This window comes from Rhipicephalus microplus, chromosome 7 (genome assembly GCF_043290135.1).
Source record: "Rhipicephalus microplus isolate Deutch F79 chromosome 7, USDA_Rmic, whole genome shotgun sequence".
Lineage (NCBI taxonomy): Eukaryota > Metazoa > Arthropoda > Arachnida > Ixodida > Ixodidae > Rhipicephalus > Rhipicephalus microplus.
In genome coordinates, this window is record NC_134706.1 from 70756824 (window position 1) to 70771554 (window position 14731).

General features: G+C 41.3%; 1 protein-coding gene across 1 annotated transcript in view; it reads right to left on the reverse strand.

Moving 5' to 3' along the window:
• The window catches only part of LOC142767504 (uncharacterized), a 74941-nt gene extending 64496 nt beyond the window's left edge, over positions 1-10445 (reverse strand). The window contains exon 1 of the mRNA XM_075869272.1: positions 10007-10445. The gene's annotated coding sequence lies outside the window, so the exon portion shown is untranslated. The remainder of the gene's footprint in view (positions 1-10006) is intronic.
• Between the last annotated feature and the right edge of the window lie 4286 nt (positions 10446-14731).

Below are 14731 nucleotides of genomic sequence, written 5' to 3' on the forward strand. Positions count from 1 at the left end.
GTCCGATAATTCTTCGATTACTGCTGAAAATCATCATGCAGTGCAAAAAAGAGAGATCGGTCACACAAAACCACACATCATATAATTTTAAGCAAGCATAAACTAGCCCAAGAAAGGGTCCTTCTGCAGAACATCCCCGGTTCCTTTGGGCAAGTAGTGAATGTCATAAGTAATGTTTGCCTAAGTATGGTACTAAGGCAATGCCAGTTTATCAAGTGTAAAAAATACGAATATGTCACAATGGGCAATTTAATGGTGCTTCGAAAGTACAGTAAACTAAATGAATGGAACAAAGTGTTGTATGTAATGTAGTGTCGGGACATTTGAGAAAAACAAGAAGACAATTATTTTTGCATCCTCGAATTTATTTATTTGATTAAACATTTTACAAGGAAGTGTTTCTATCTTTCTCTGCCTGCTAGGTGCATGCATATCCGCTGGCTGATTCAAACATTTTGCAAAACCATCTGCACAGGGATGGACAAATACATGAAGCACTTACTAAATACTTTACTTATTTGTTTACCTGTAAGTTAAAACATAAAGCCAAATACCATAAAGAGTACTGACACAAATTTTTGTGGCTCGTATAGCCTTCGACATCGATTCCCTAGAACATGCGTATACCTACAAATTTGATGAACAATTATAGCTCAGACGTCAGATTATATGAATACTGAAGTTTGCGTGCCTGATCTAGTGCTATATGCCACATCTCGCATCATTGAATGACTGGGAGTGACCGGAAGCTGAGTCCAAACTTCCAGGTGCCACCATTGTTGCCGAGCTCAGAGTTGGCACAGCTACATTATTGAGATCATAGTCGTTGTTGCCTTTTGGCAACACGTGCTAGCAGGCTAGTATTCATTGACTGCTGTGTCCATGCCTGATGTAAACATGTGGAACGTGTGGATGCCTCAAGAAAATCTTTGCACCCTAACGACAACAATCAAGTTGACGACAACGACATTGCGTTGCATATGCAGCAGCAAACGAATGTGAGCACACGATGCAGGCAGCACGGAAGTGCGTCAGTGTTCTGTGTGTAAGGAGGAAGAAGAACAACACGCCATGTTGGGCCATCTTTAAGCCAGAAGTGCCGAACGCGAGCTGTTTGCCTCAGCGCCTTGATTACTGTGTCGGTTGTCACCACCCGCTTTCACTACTGATAGACCTGCTGTGCAAGTGCCAGGAAGCCCCGTTTTATGTGTTCCATTTTGCACGCTAGCTGGCCTTTGTTGCATTCGGTGGCTCGTATTCTCAGAGCTGTGCCAAGATAAAACTAGTCTGTAATAAACAAACAGCAATTGTTTATCTGTGCCATGCTGCACCGAGAATCCGCCACATTGTGACTAATAGGCTGTCAACAATGTTATTATGGCAAGACAAAAATTTGCGTCAGTACCTCTTTAAGCAATAATCACTAGCCACAACCTTCAAATTTCTCACTGTCAGGGCCTGGTTCAGGGGCTCCTGTTTGTCCTCTTGATGCGCGAATACTCCAACACGGGTCTACTATGAGGCTGTCGTTCTGAAGCTGAAGGACACTCCACAGGAGCTTTGTGGCCTCCTTGCATCACGACCACAGCCAAGTCCACTGCTCCTTCTTCGCCCTCTCAGATGAACCTGCATTGAAAAATTGTCTCTGTGATCCTTTTTTCTTTTGTGTGGGAGTTACCATCGTTACACTCACTCTCGAAATAATGTTATAACAGTTAAAAGTTACTAGCATAACTACTGCAAAGAATAAAGTTTCAATATTGAAAATTGATGCAAAAGGTTTCACAATTTTGAATTCAAACAGGCAAATAGAAGGTCTCACAGAAGAATATGCGCGGAGCTCTAGGCACGTGCATGAGTTCTGATCTGTGGCCTTAGCACAGCATTTAGAACGGCACATGTCTTTTCTACTGAGAACAAAAAAGGGTGTAAAAATGTGAAGTGAACAATAAGTAGGGGTACACAAATATTCATATTTATTAATATCTTTCGAATAATGTTTGCTATTCGATTTAATTTGTACTGCAAATTTTGCTATTTGAACTATTCCAACTCACCGAAGACAAAAAATATGGTCAATGTCTGACTGAAAGGGACGCTCAAAATTTTTAGTATGTTTCACCTCATCACACTCCTATTGCGTGAAAGCTGCCTTTCTGGCTATGCTACGGTCGCAAATGTACTGACTCTAGAAAAGGCTGATTCTAACAAGAAGATGATAGATGTGGCAGAGGCAAGGGCTTGTTTATATTGGTTTTCGACCTGAAAATTGATGAACTCTTAGGCTGCACGAAATCATGAATATAAACACATTCGTGCATATATAAATTCAGTTGTGCATTGCCTACGAAACGTTACCCTACAAACACTTCATTATTTTGCCAAAAGGAAGACTTTCACCTAATAAGAATGACCTTTGAGGGCCTCTCCATCTTTTTTCTAGAATTTAACATGGCGTATTTGAAAAGAGTTCTAGAAGTGTTCGAGAAACTTTAGAAAAATATTCAATTTGCACTCACACTTCAATATTCAAATTCACTTTGGCACCCATACTATCGCAATAAGTTTCAAGATAAGTGGGAAAACCAGAAATAGCTGAACATTCGATCGCACACTCGTGCCACGGAGAATTATTCTTTTTCTTCAAGCACTTTGATGATGTTGAAGCCGGCAAAACCATATAAAGCATAGCCAATTAAGGGCACACTTGCGCCAGAGAGACCTTTTCCTCTTTTTATTCAAATGCCTCGACGGTAACAATTATGTCCAGCAATGTAAGGGCTTAGATGATCTACTGTCATCACTTCAATCGTTTTCAAATTGTTCTTATAAAGTGTAGCAGATGGCAGATATACAGAAATAGGCATGCTAAAATGGGCATATCTTTCACAATTTCTTTAAAATATACACAACACTCTCCATGAAGCAATTGAAGTGGCCCAGCAACCCTTTTCGAGCATGGTCAGAAAATGCTGCCGAGGGTAGTCGAGGCACCTGAGAGCTTGTGAGGCAGACATTATAGGGCTGCACGCAGCCTGTTATTCATAATTTATTATCAGTCACCTGAAAAACACTGTTTCCCCTCAACAAATAACGCTCCAAATCCAACTGACTGCGCTTCAAGTGCTATGTGTACTACCGCAACTGGAGGCTGCCACATGCCAGTGCACCTGTTCGTGTTTACACTGAGAAGCCACATGTTTGAAGAAAAAAAAGGGGGGAATAAAATAGCTCAAGATCAGGACGCACGTCGATAATTAGGCAAAGCTCCTTGCCCCCTAGTCCTCCCCTCCTGCGTGGCTTTGAGTGAGCTCACTCGAACAAAAAGAGAAAGAAAGCACGTATAGCATGTAACGAATTTCTGTAGCTCTGCTAGTAATTCGCAGATTTCAAAATGTTTTCTAACAGTCAATTTGGGATTGATTAAGTTTTCTAATGAAGAAATTTGTTGATTACTTGAAAAGGCTTTTCAGGGATTCTTCATTACAAGGCAATGCGACCATGTGCCTGTAACATGAAGGTAGGAACTTTTAAACCTAATACGGTTTTGTTATGGCACAACGTAGTCATCACAATTCCAGCTTCCAGTTTTAGATTTAGTCGACTTGTTCCAAAACTTTGCCCACTGTACAAACCACACCTTTAAATCACTAAATTATCCAAAAATTAAAAATGCGATTATTATGTGAGCAAGGACAGTACATGGATAAAAAAAGATATGTGCAAGCAGCAGGAGTGTAAATGGCTTATTCAGGCTGTATGAGGACTGTCGTGAAACTGGTAGAGATGACTACTAATGCATCAACAGCAAACAAAAATTTTCAAAAAAAGCACAGCTGCCTACTTTGTTATTTATGAGGTCCAAAACTGTGAGCAGCAGTCCCCCCCCCCCCCCCCCCTGGGTGCTGCCCCCCGAAAAGCGAAAACATTGGATAGTTAAGTCAGCCATAAAATACGGTGATTCCACACAAGCATGCAGCCATAGCTGACCTAAATGAACACTGAAACAATAAAAAAGAAGCCCCAGAGCACAGCCCCTAATGAGCCCTTTGCAGCTACAAGAGCTACCAACAGCTGCTTCTCTGAAGCATGCATGCTCCTGCACCCTTCTCTGAAAGAAGGCACCGCGCCAAGAGCCAGCATGCTTCACACCAAATGCTGGTGCAAAAGCGCCAAAAAAAGAGAACTCAGGACACAATGTTATGTGGAAGCCGCTACAGTGCTATAAGAAAGGAATGCAAGAAACTTGTTCATTTCAAGGCTTTGCCTTTGTTTTGCTATGCATGGATGAGTCATGTCAATATTCCTCGGACCAGGGGGCTAACGGCATCTATTGGCACCCTTGTTCAAGAATTATAGCGATTGAGAATTGAGATTAGCAGTTACCTCTTTTGGATTCAATCTCACTTAACACTACAAAACAAAACACTGGTTAAAGCAAATGTGAGGGCTCCCAAGATTGAAGGGTTTTTGTTGCTGTTAGTAGGCTCAACAAAAACTAAGCACTATGAGCACACCATGTAAACAAGCCTTCTAGTGATAGTTATCAAAACAGCACGTGCCAGCACTCGCAGCTGCGGCTTTATGTCTATATACTTGTCATTGCAATAATGTATTCTAAATGAATAAAGTATTACCCGCTCACAGTGTGCTGGCCGCGTCTTTCAGGACTATAAAATTCTACTATCCATTCATCCACCCATCCGTCTTTTATACATGCACACACCTAGTTAAATTACTATACAAATCAGATGGGTTTATTAATATTGAGGGAAAAATCAAATTGTGTTCAGATAGACTCGGGAATTCCAGAATAATAAATAACACTTCGAGCAATTATTTTATATTCGCCAGCACAACCAGTCAGATTGTAGTGCAGAGCAGTGGTTCCCTTTTGGAAGTTGGTGAATACTTGTTTGTCCTCAGTGTCCCTGCCTGAGACTCTCTTTCAAAGCACTCTCTCTGTGACTGCGCAGCGTCAGTCTTCTCACTTCTTCATAGACTTGTAGAATGGGTTAGGAGTCAGCAGGAGCATTTGCTTTCGCTCTTTATTGTAGAAATGCAGTATAGTTTTAATCTCTTCTCTCCCTTTTTTCATGAACAGTAATTCCGTCTTGAGAAGAGTTTGCGTTTGCAGTCCGTTATTTGGGAATTGCTTTGAACACCTAATTGTCCCGTGAACGTTTTTCAGCTCGCTAGCCCACTCACGCTTCCTGTCAACTCTTGGTATGTGAGTGAACTGTAAATCTTTTTGCACTACATAACAATATGCCGTAAGGTCGTGAAAAATTCTCGGCACAGCCTCGGCAAAAGTTTAGGAACGTCGGGTGGTGACTTGACAACATCTCCGATTTACCATTTGTCCACGTGAGCGATGTCACTCTCATCGAAGTGCCTTTCGCACACGCGCATATTTAGGAAAACAAATGTAAATTATCAGTTTATTGTTGCGGCGTTTCACACTTCCGCTTTTCACGCCGATCACTGTAGGCAGCGAGAACTCCGAGACTTTTTTGTATTCTTTTTGTGACCGGATCGACAACCAAGTAACCAGCAGGTATACGGTATTCTACCCTATATTCAGGCTCAGCACGCTATGCACGATACTAATCATGAGGTAAAAAGCTACGCGACGGCACACTACGATAATATGCGTTGACCCCATAGCAAAACCAGCAGCCAGGTTCCTTCTGGTCTACCCGATGTCTCCCTGCCTCTACTCCCAGCGCACAAAGCTCTCCCCAAGAGTTACTGTGAAGCTTCACGAATAGTTAAAGTATTGAAATACTCTGGTAATATCTCTGGTTTAGGTCCCAAAGCACAATATAATTATGAAAGATGTCATGATGCAAATCTTCTCCAGCTCATCGGCAGCTGTAAAGACAGCATTTGCACCATATGCCCTGCCAACTTTTTTATCCTGTGAAATTAGGCAAGAAGTGCAAAAATACGTATAGCCCCCATGTTACTCTTACTTTTTGCATACAGGTTTAGAATTAATAGTGGGATTCTTCAGACGTTCAGGGAGAATGGCTACTGCAAAGTGATGATAACTTACGTCTACTGGATGCATGACCGCTGTGTCAAGGCTGACCTTCATTTGTGTACAGACTGTACATTGTATGACACCAATAAATTGTATGACACCATGCAGTGCATCGGCTTGCTTCGTGCCTTACCGCGTATCAATATTTAAAGGAACAATGTTTTAAAATAGTGGCCATTGCTAAAGTTCTGGAGATTGCATTCTGATAAAGCTGACATCATTCAATGTTTTAACACTATTTTAAAATGAATGACAGCTTTCAACTGAATATGGTCCACAAAAAGTTCTGTTGCAACTGTTTTCTAGTTCCTAAATTGCCATGCTGCGCTGTGCAATTTTCAATTTATGCTGCATTACAACCTGTTAGTTTTTTAAGAACAATGGTGAGACATGATTTTGCCTCCGAAATGAACGTAGTAAAGCAAAACAAAATAAAAATTATGAGCATTTTTAGGGGGAAATTGACTGATCTTAAGTAAGAAGACCGAAGAAACCAATGTGCAATGAAATAAATAAAGAAAATAAGCAAATTTTTGGAATCTGAACTAAAAATACTTATATAAAAAACATGACTACCAAAATTTGTACGCCATCACTTTTTTAGGAACTGTATAACCATAGTTTTAGTGAGAAAGAATAGACAGGTCACACATCGAAGAAATGCTCTGCGTTTATGTTGTGTATTTGTAACATGTTTTTCTCAATAAGATTGCTTTAAAGCCACTAGAAAAAATGCAGATACACTACTCCTAATTTCTTGGATGTAAAACACAACAAATCTGCATCACTTTATATGTGTCAATTATTACAATTGAAGAAAAGTGTAGCCTGGCTGGTAGAATCGACGCATCTCCATCCTCGTAGTCTGCACTAGTCAAGTTCATACCGTAGTATTTGTTTACCAAGATGCCAGAGACTTGTACCAGCCAAATAGCAATAGGAGGAATGTATTAGTTTTGCGTGACACTTAGCCCTCGTGACAAAAATCATATGGTTTTGAAGACGCATACACTATAGATCAACAGGCACTGTATGCTTCAGGAATCACTGCTCTGCATGTCTATCGGCAAGAAATAAATTTTTGCCAAAAGTATCTGTGCCGGCTTAAGGTGTCGCCAAGTACTAAAAAGTTTTAGTAACTATAGGACAGTGTTCGCAGCCACGCATAACAGTGAATCTAATCAATAATGAAAACAAGGATTGGCTGCCAGCCTGAGTGGTTCACAATCAGAAGTGCTACGAAGATACCTAGAGTGTGTAGCTGCACTTCTGTATAGCCCGAAATTGCTCTTACATTCTAAATAAGAGCAGCGTGAAAGCACCATCTTACTTTCAATATGTAGGACCACTTCAAAATGCTGCTTCAGGAAAGTTCAGGTATGTTGAAATGAGAACAGTGTTGAAGGAAATAAATATTGCACAAAACACCACGAACCGTGGCTTCATTGGCTTAGCAAGAAGCTGGACTTCGAAGTCCCTCAAAAATTAAGTGTTCTAGGTGAATATAAACACTCACACAAATGCTACACAAATATGTTAAGTAAGGCTGGTGCACAACCTATCGAAAAAATTTGACTATGCCTCGCATGATATGTAACATGTATATGTTATCTGCGCTACCTTCATCATGACGCTGTAGCAATAACACAAATTTCTCCTGTACGATGGTCCTCACAAGAAACGCTGCAGTGACTGCCGAATCGTCTGAATGCAGTGCCATTACTAAACATGCAAATGGGTGTAGTGCGTGTTACACAACGACCCGTGACATGAGCACAATACTCTCCTGATGTTTTGGTGTCTGATATAGGTTGCTTTTACCAATCAAAATAAACTTGAGTCAAATGACAAGTTTTGTCATCTTCAGAGCTAAATTCATTTGAAATCTGATATTAATTTGTGAATCATATGTTCCGTATTACCAAGGAGATTCCTTTCCTACATCAGCACTGCTTTATGTTTCTTAAGCAGACGAAACCTCACCACATGGTAGAAAACACAGATATATTACAAGGCTAAATGAGTTGGAATATTGTCAGAAAAATTTACAACGAAGGTAGTGGCTTCCCAGCATTAGTCATAACTCCGGTCGACACCAGCATTGGCTGCATGAGGACATCGCCAGGTTCACCAGGCCTGAAGGAGGCTTCAACAATTTCTTCGTCAAAGCATTGCCAATGATTTGATTTGGTTTAGTGACAATGAATTCTGGTGAAGCACATTTTGGGAGAAAGTTGTGCAACAAGGCTGTTGGCAGACAACACGAAGCTTGGGCTAAACAGGCATACTCTCATCAAATGTAACACTAAATAAATATCACCGACAAATACAGTTACCATTGCTGATCATGGCAGTTGTACATTCTGCCCTGATTTATTTGTATGTTAGACAATAACAGCAGGAAGAATGACCTAGATCACTAATAATACATAACATTATCATCAGCCACATGCAATTATGGGTCCTTCGACAATGAGCGATGAATTTGATGTGAATGTTATCTGAACCGAAGCTGCACGGTTTATGCAAATTTTGCTCAATACTCTTACTGAAGCAATATTGCTCATATAAATTCTATTGATTCAATTTCTGTGGTCTCCTTGTTTGTGTACAACCAACAAGCTCAGCACTCCAGTGTTGCACAGTGCATGTCAGTGGATTTAACGCTGCGTCTTTGGCGAGTTGGCACATTTACGTGTTTGGTGGACCGTGCAGCATGGTACCGATGAGCAAACAAGAATGCGATGACACTTCACTCCTCTTTGTGCCAAGCTGCATGTGACCCAAACAAGCCATGCAAGTTCTATATTATCTATTTTAGATGCAGGATGGCTTATTTTTTGTTTATACACGTACACAATAAGTGCGTATATTTATAGCATACTTTATCCACGTAAAAACTAACATTTATGGTACCGTAATACAGCCTCAGCTAGATTTAGAGGGTACGATGATTGTGCCGCTTTGTAAAGCATAAAACTGAAAACTTTGAAAACTGCAGTCCACCATCGGTTCCACCTGTTGAGCCCGAATAACCTACAAAAGGTTCTGCATAAGTGTCTATAACATAAACATATTGATCAGCGCTTGCTACAAGCTATACAATTGCACAAGTTAGGAAGCAAGTAATGCCAGTCCGCTACGGGCAGAAGTTGAGTTCAAGGTAAAATAAGATGCAAAATTCGTGAAACGGGGCGCCGGCGACAACTTGTGTTCACAAATTTCGCAAGTAATACCTATGCCGCATGTAACTTTAGTGCCCGAACACACTTAGAGCACTAAAATCAATCTTACGTTCAGCTGATAATATTATTATTGCGCTATCTAGAGTTTTACGTCCCAAAACCACGTTTTGTTTATGAGAGACGCCGTAGTGGAGGGATCCGAAAATATTCATTTGGGGCTTTGCAAAATGCCCAGAACACGAACCTGTCGCATTTTACATTTACTGAAATGTGACCGCCGCAGTTGGGACGAAACCCGAGATCTTCCGGTGAACAGCAGAGCACCAAAACCCGTCCTCCACCACAGCGAACTGAAAATTCTGCCGAATGTACGGCTTAAATTTGGTCAAAATGCATCAAGGTCAAAATTTGGCTAATAACTTGTACTAAACACAGTCTAATGCTGAAGAAATGGAAATTCAACCGATGCATTTTGCTCGCTATAACTGGAAAGACTTAAACAATGTCCGAGTGATCTCATAAAGCTTTCGCAGGTCATGTTCCTCAATAACGCACAAAACGCACACCTAAATAAAAAACAGCGTGAAGCAGTGCGTGTGCGGGAGCTAAATGACAGAATTTTATAAGACTACCGATCGCTGTCTTTAAAAACGTCTCGCGCGAGCACAGTGTACACAAATACAACAGCATGCAGTACCAACACGTTATGCGATCTCCTTAGGCGACAATAAGAACAAATCACAACGTATGAAGCGTGACCATCGAAATTACTTACCACTGGCTAGAAAGCACGCTGTTCGCTGACCATCGGTGTTCAAGCAATGCGCCGAGTGAAGAACGGCCACCGATCCTCGTCCACCGCATCGCGTGTCAAAGCATCTTGCAGGGCTTCAGAGTGCGTCGTCGAGAAAATATTGTGCCACGCTACTCACTGATGAGTAGGGTGCTTCGATGGCAGCGTTTTTTTGAAGAACAATGTCATAATTGTGCGATAATATTTCAAGGGAAAACATTTCACTTCCGTTGATGACACTGAACAAAGAAGCCACAAAGGCCGGTGTCGCACGGCAAGTATTTGGCGAATATTTGCCTCGCACCAATAATAATATTCATCGAAGAACTTACGTCAGTAACTGCAACGCACAGCACGCAATGAGATTCAGGGCATTATCAGTCCGTGGCAGGAAAAAAACCGCACCGCGAAATTATCCCACATTTTCGAGCGCCGCCATGTTCAAGGGAAAAAAAGAGGCAGGGCGACTGAGACGCCACCACCCTCTCAGTTTCAGTTTCGGTAGCGTTGTTATTAAAGATGGTATTTCTGTTGCTAGAAACATCCTAAACACTCGCAATAAGGCCATCATAGGTAAACACACTATCCTATATGCTTGTATATATATATATATATATATATATATATATATATATATATATATATATATATATATATATATATATATATATATATATATATATATATATATATATATATATGTGTGTGTGTGTGTGTGTCTATAAAATTGAATACACATTATTAGTTATTCAGCAAACTATCTGGATCAGTTTGTCAAGTTGTTCAGGCGTCAGAATAATAAGAGGCGAGGGTAAAGGACGGTGACGGTAGATTCATCACAGGGTCCCCCTTACTAGGAAGTCAATAAACAGAGTAGACTTTGTGCCACCCTCGCCTTTCGCCCTCCCGCGCACGGCGATGATTGCGATATAATTGCGCCGAACAGGCATTCATAAACGTTTTTTTTCATCCCTCCAGTATTTACAGAATTTCCTAATACATACCTCTTGTTGCTTGAAGCGAAAGCCACCGTTTACAATGTTTAGCTGCAAAGCCATTGTTCTTTAACAATATCAGGCAAGTATGTCGTGAACGATGTGGTTTATTACTTCACGCTTGGTACCACTCGACGCGTTGTGCTTCATCACATAAAGTTTTTGCATTTACATCGCGAATAAACGCATAATACCAAATTAAAATGATCATGATTGCTTTTCAATTGTGTATACGGTGTTCGAATGACACAAAAACGTGTTAATTTCGGTGCACCCGACGTCCACGTAGCAAATGTACTGCTCAATTACGCAAGGATTTTTCAGGCACGTTTCTTAGGTAATGCAAGATCACCGTTCGTGCAACATGACTAGGAAGTCATGACATAGCTCTTAGCAGAAGTGTGTCTCCGGAGAAGTACGGGCAAACAGCATAAGTCTGCCGCTTCACGATTTCACTAATGCTGCCTCGCACACAACGTGCCCCTCTACATAATTGCCTTTACATAATTTTATGTTAATATATTTCTTTCAAGACGTTGGAACAATCTGAGCTCGCACTATTAGAATACTAAACGTAACAGCACGAATAACGTGAATACGTTATTTGCTCGTATTTTGCAGTCGTCAATCGGGTTAGACATGAAACTTAGGCCCGTATTTACAAATAACTTTTTTCTTGCCAGTAAAGGCTGCCTTTATCATAAGAAATCCTAGGTAAAGGTAAATAAAAGAGACATTTCAAAAATCCACCTTATGGCGTTTGAAGGGCATCTAACGAAGGACGTCCTTATCCGTTTAAGCATGATATAACCTGGTATAACCAGGTTATACCAGGTTATATTATGGGCGTGGTATGACAGTCATGGGAGTGAACGTACGCACGTTTTAAGATTGAATCATTCACTATTGCGGGAATAACTTATTCTCACAACAAAACGCTAAATAAACTGCACTTTTAAATTGACAAAAGGCAAGTGCGGCTAGTATTCGACAAGAAGGTTTCGTGTTACTGACTTTCGTTAACAACATTACTTTCGGCTAAACACTATTCGTCATTATAACATGCCTCCCAAATTTCACGTCGTTTGCACGTGGTTTGTGGTGTTTGTGCGTTACATGTGCGTTTGGGAGCGAGATCTCAATGAAGGGCCTTGTGGGCTGTCGCCTGGTTCAATTTGGGGGTCTTGCAGGTTCTTCCCCATTCGGATAGCGTCACGAGGTGGATTTCCTGTATTGTCCCCATGTGTTGTATTCTGTTGTCATGTACTGACGGCCACAAAGAGTGACGGCGGTAGAGAAACGGATAGTGTGTGCGAACTGAAGTGAATGCGCGGGAATGGTGTGTGCATGTGGGGCGAATTATAACTGCATATGTGTTGTAATTCAGTTTTACCCTAATAATTTGGTAAAGCTCTCGCCTTTCCGTGCGTATGTTTACTTCAGCTGGTGTTAGCACTTTTGCCGTTGGATATACGGACGTACCGACGTACAACTGCGGAAAGTCTTGGATTATTTCAAAGCAATAAGAAGGCTGATGGAAGCAAGCTGGAAGCTTGGTGAATGATGGTGGCATGATGAAAAGCACATGACAGTATGCGAAATCACTCATTTGTAGTGTTTCATTCTTGAATGTGCAGAGATATATGTTTACGGTCAAAAGAAACCAACGCTGCTAATTACGCTTTCCAGTACGTTTATTTTTTTTTGTTCCTGTGGTGTAAACAAAGCTTCAATTTTTCGGGGGCATAGAATATGCGGCCGAGAATATGTTAACATTTCGCGCACGTACTTAAATCTGTTTGACATCCACGCTCATTTGCTTTGTTGGGATGTTTAGAAGACTAGAGGTGTCATTGTGAACATGACAATAAATCTTTTACATCGGTGTGCAGTTCTCAACAAATAAATGGGCTCCAGTTCGCGATTGCTCCTTTCAATGTTAGAGCGGAACACAGCGGTCATTTGAATTCGCTACGCTAGAAACTCAACTCTGGTCATTCTTGCACACTATTACTTGAGCCGTATCTCTAAGTTGACAAAGAGCTTGCGAATATGCATAAACTTTTACTTTTGACATGCCTTGAGACAAGCTCCAGTGAATCTGACTTTCACCCTTCTGTCCTACCACCATGATTTCCACCAAAGTTTAGTCATACCGACTGATCCCACACAGGTGTTATCAGCACTTCTGGGTTTCAGAATACGCAATGTTGACCAGTAAAACTGACAATACAGCACAGCTGCGGCGTTATTTAACCTAAATGAAGCCTTTTATATTGTGTACGGTGTCCACGCAAGGAGAGATAAACACCGATGCGACGCGCTTGCAGCACTTCGACCAAAGGTACGCCTCCCCTCAGCGACAGCCACCTGTCGCACTCGCCGGCGCTTAACTGGCTCTTTTTCGAGCACATATACACGTCAATTCGTATGCTTACTGAACCATAGCATAATGTTTCTGGCGCACTGAATTCGTTTTAGCCAAACCGTTATGTTTTTGTATCTAATGACAGAGCAACAGCAGTGCGCTGGCACGACTGCGCTGTGCGTTGCGCAAAAAACATCAAAATCAATTGTGTGGGCGTATCTTTCGATTGAGCATAGAAGCGTCATGAAGCCTGAACTGATATTATCCTTTGGAAAGAATGAGAAACGGATAATCAACTTGGCAGTAACCACCGATAAACTCTACCTGCTCCTCTGTCCACTGAGTTTTTTTCTTTCGTTTGTATATTGTAACAGAAATATAGCGCTGTTGCCATTATCGCACTTGTGATTCTTATAGGCAGCAGTTGTTCGTGTTTATAAAATGTCCAAACTTTAGTAGCAGTTGCCGATCCCGTTCCTCTCGAGTAAGCGACCAACAGAACTGAAGTTGTACCGTCACTTTGTAAGTTGACTACTTATTTAACACCCATGTCGCTTTCTGTCAGCGTGGCACAGTGGTTAGTGTGCTAAGTTCAAAATTTCAAGGTGGCAGGTTTGATTGCGCGCTGACGCATCTTTTTTTGCGGGTGCTTTCTACATTGTTTTATACAATTATTTTTATTATATCTTTAGTGGCGGCTCGTCGCGGTGGTTCTGAGGCTGCTTCGCACTCCAGCATTCCTGGCTGGAGCACGCCATCCACGATCTGCTCCACCATACGCCACCATACACTTTGTACCACCAACATTTTCACCGCCATAATCCACCAACATGGTGAATGGTGGAATCCACCATTCCTATGGTGGACGCTTTTTCAATAGGGCTACGCCTTACGGAGCCAAGAAAGTAATACCAGATGTACGTGATTTAGCGAGTACGTCTTTATATTGCACCAGTGCATCGTAATCGATGGTGCACATCTGAGATACCCTTGCGTTCGCGTTAAATTACGCCACTTGTAATTGTGGAGCACAGCCATACGAATCAATAGACATCATCTTTTTTCTTTATTAGGCAAAGCATGTAGGCGACGTAAAACTTCATTTTAGAAGTGTTCCACTTTTCTGCTTAAGTTTTATTTGATTAGTTAGGTCGGGTTTGTTTGTATCACGATCCCTCATTGGTTCAGGATTGAATTTTTCAACTTCCATTTACGTTGAAGAGAAATACCTGTTGGAGCGCACTGACAACTGCAGCGCGAAGTACTACACTTAAGGTTTTATCACAACAAATCCAAGATATTTTCAAATAAGTACTTCACGTCACAAATACAGCTCATCACGAA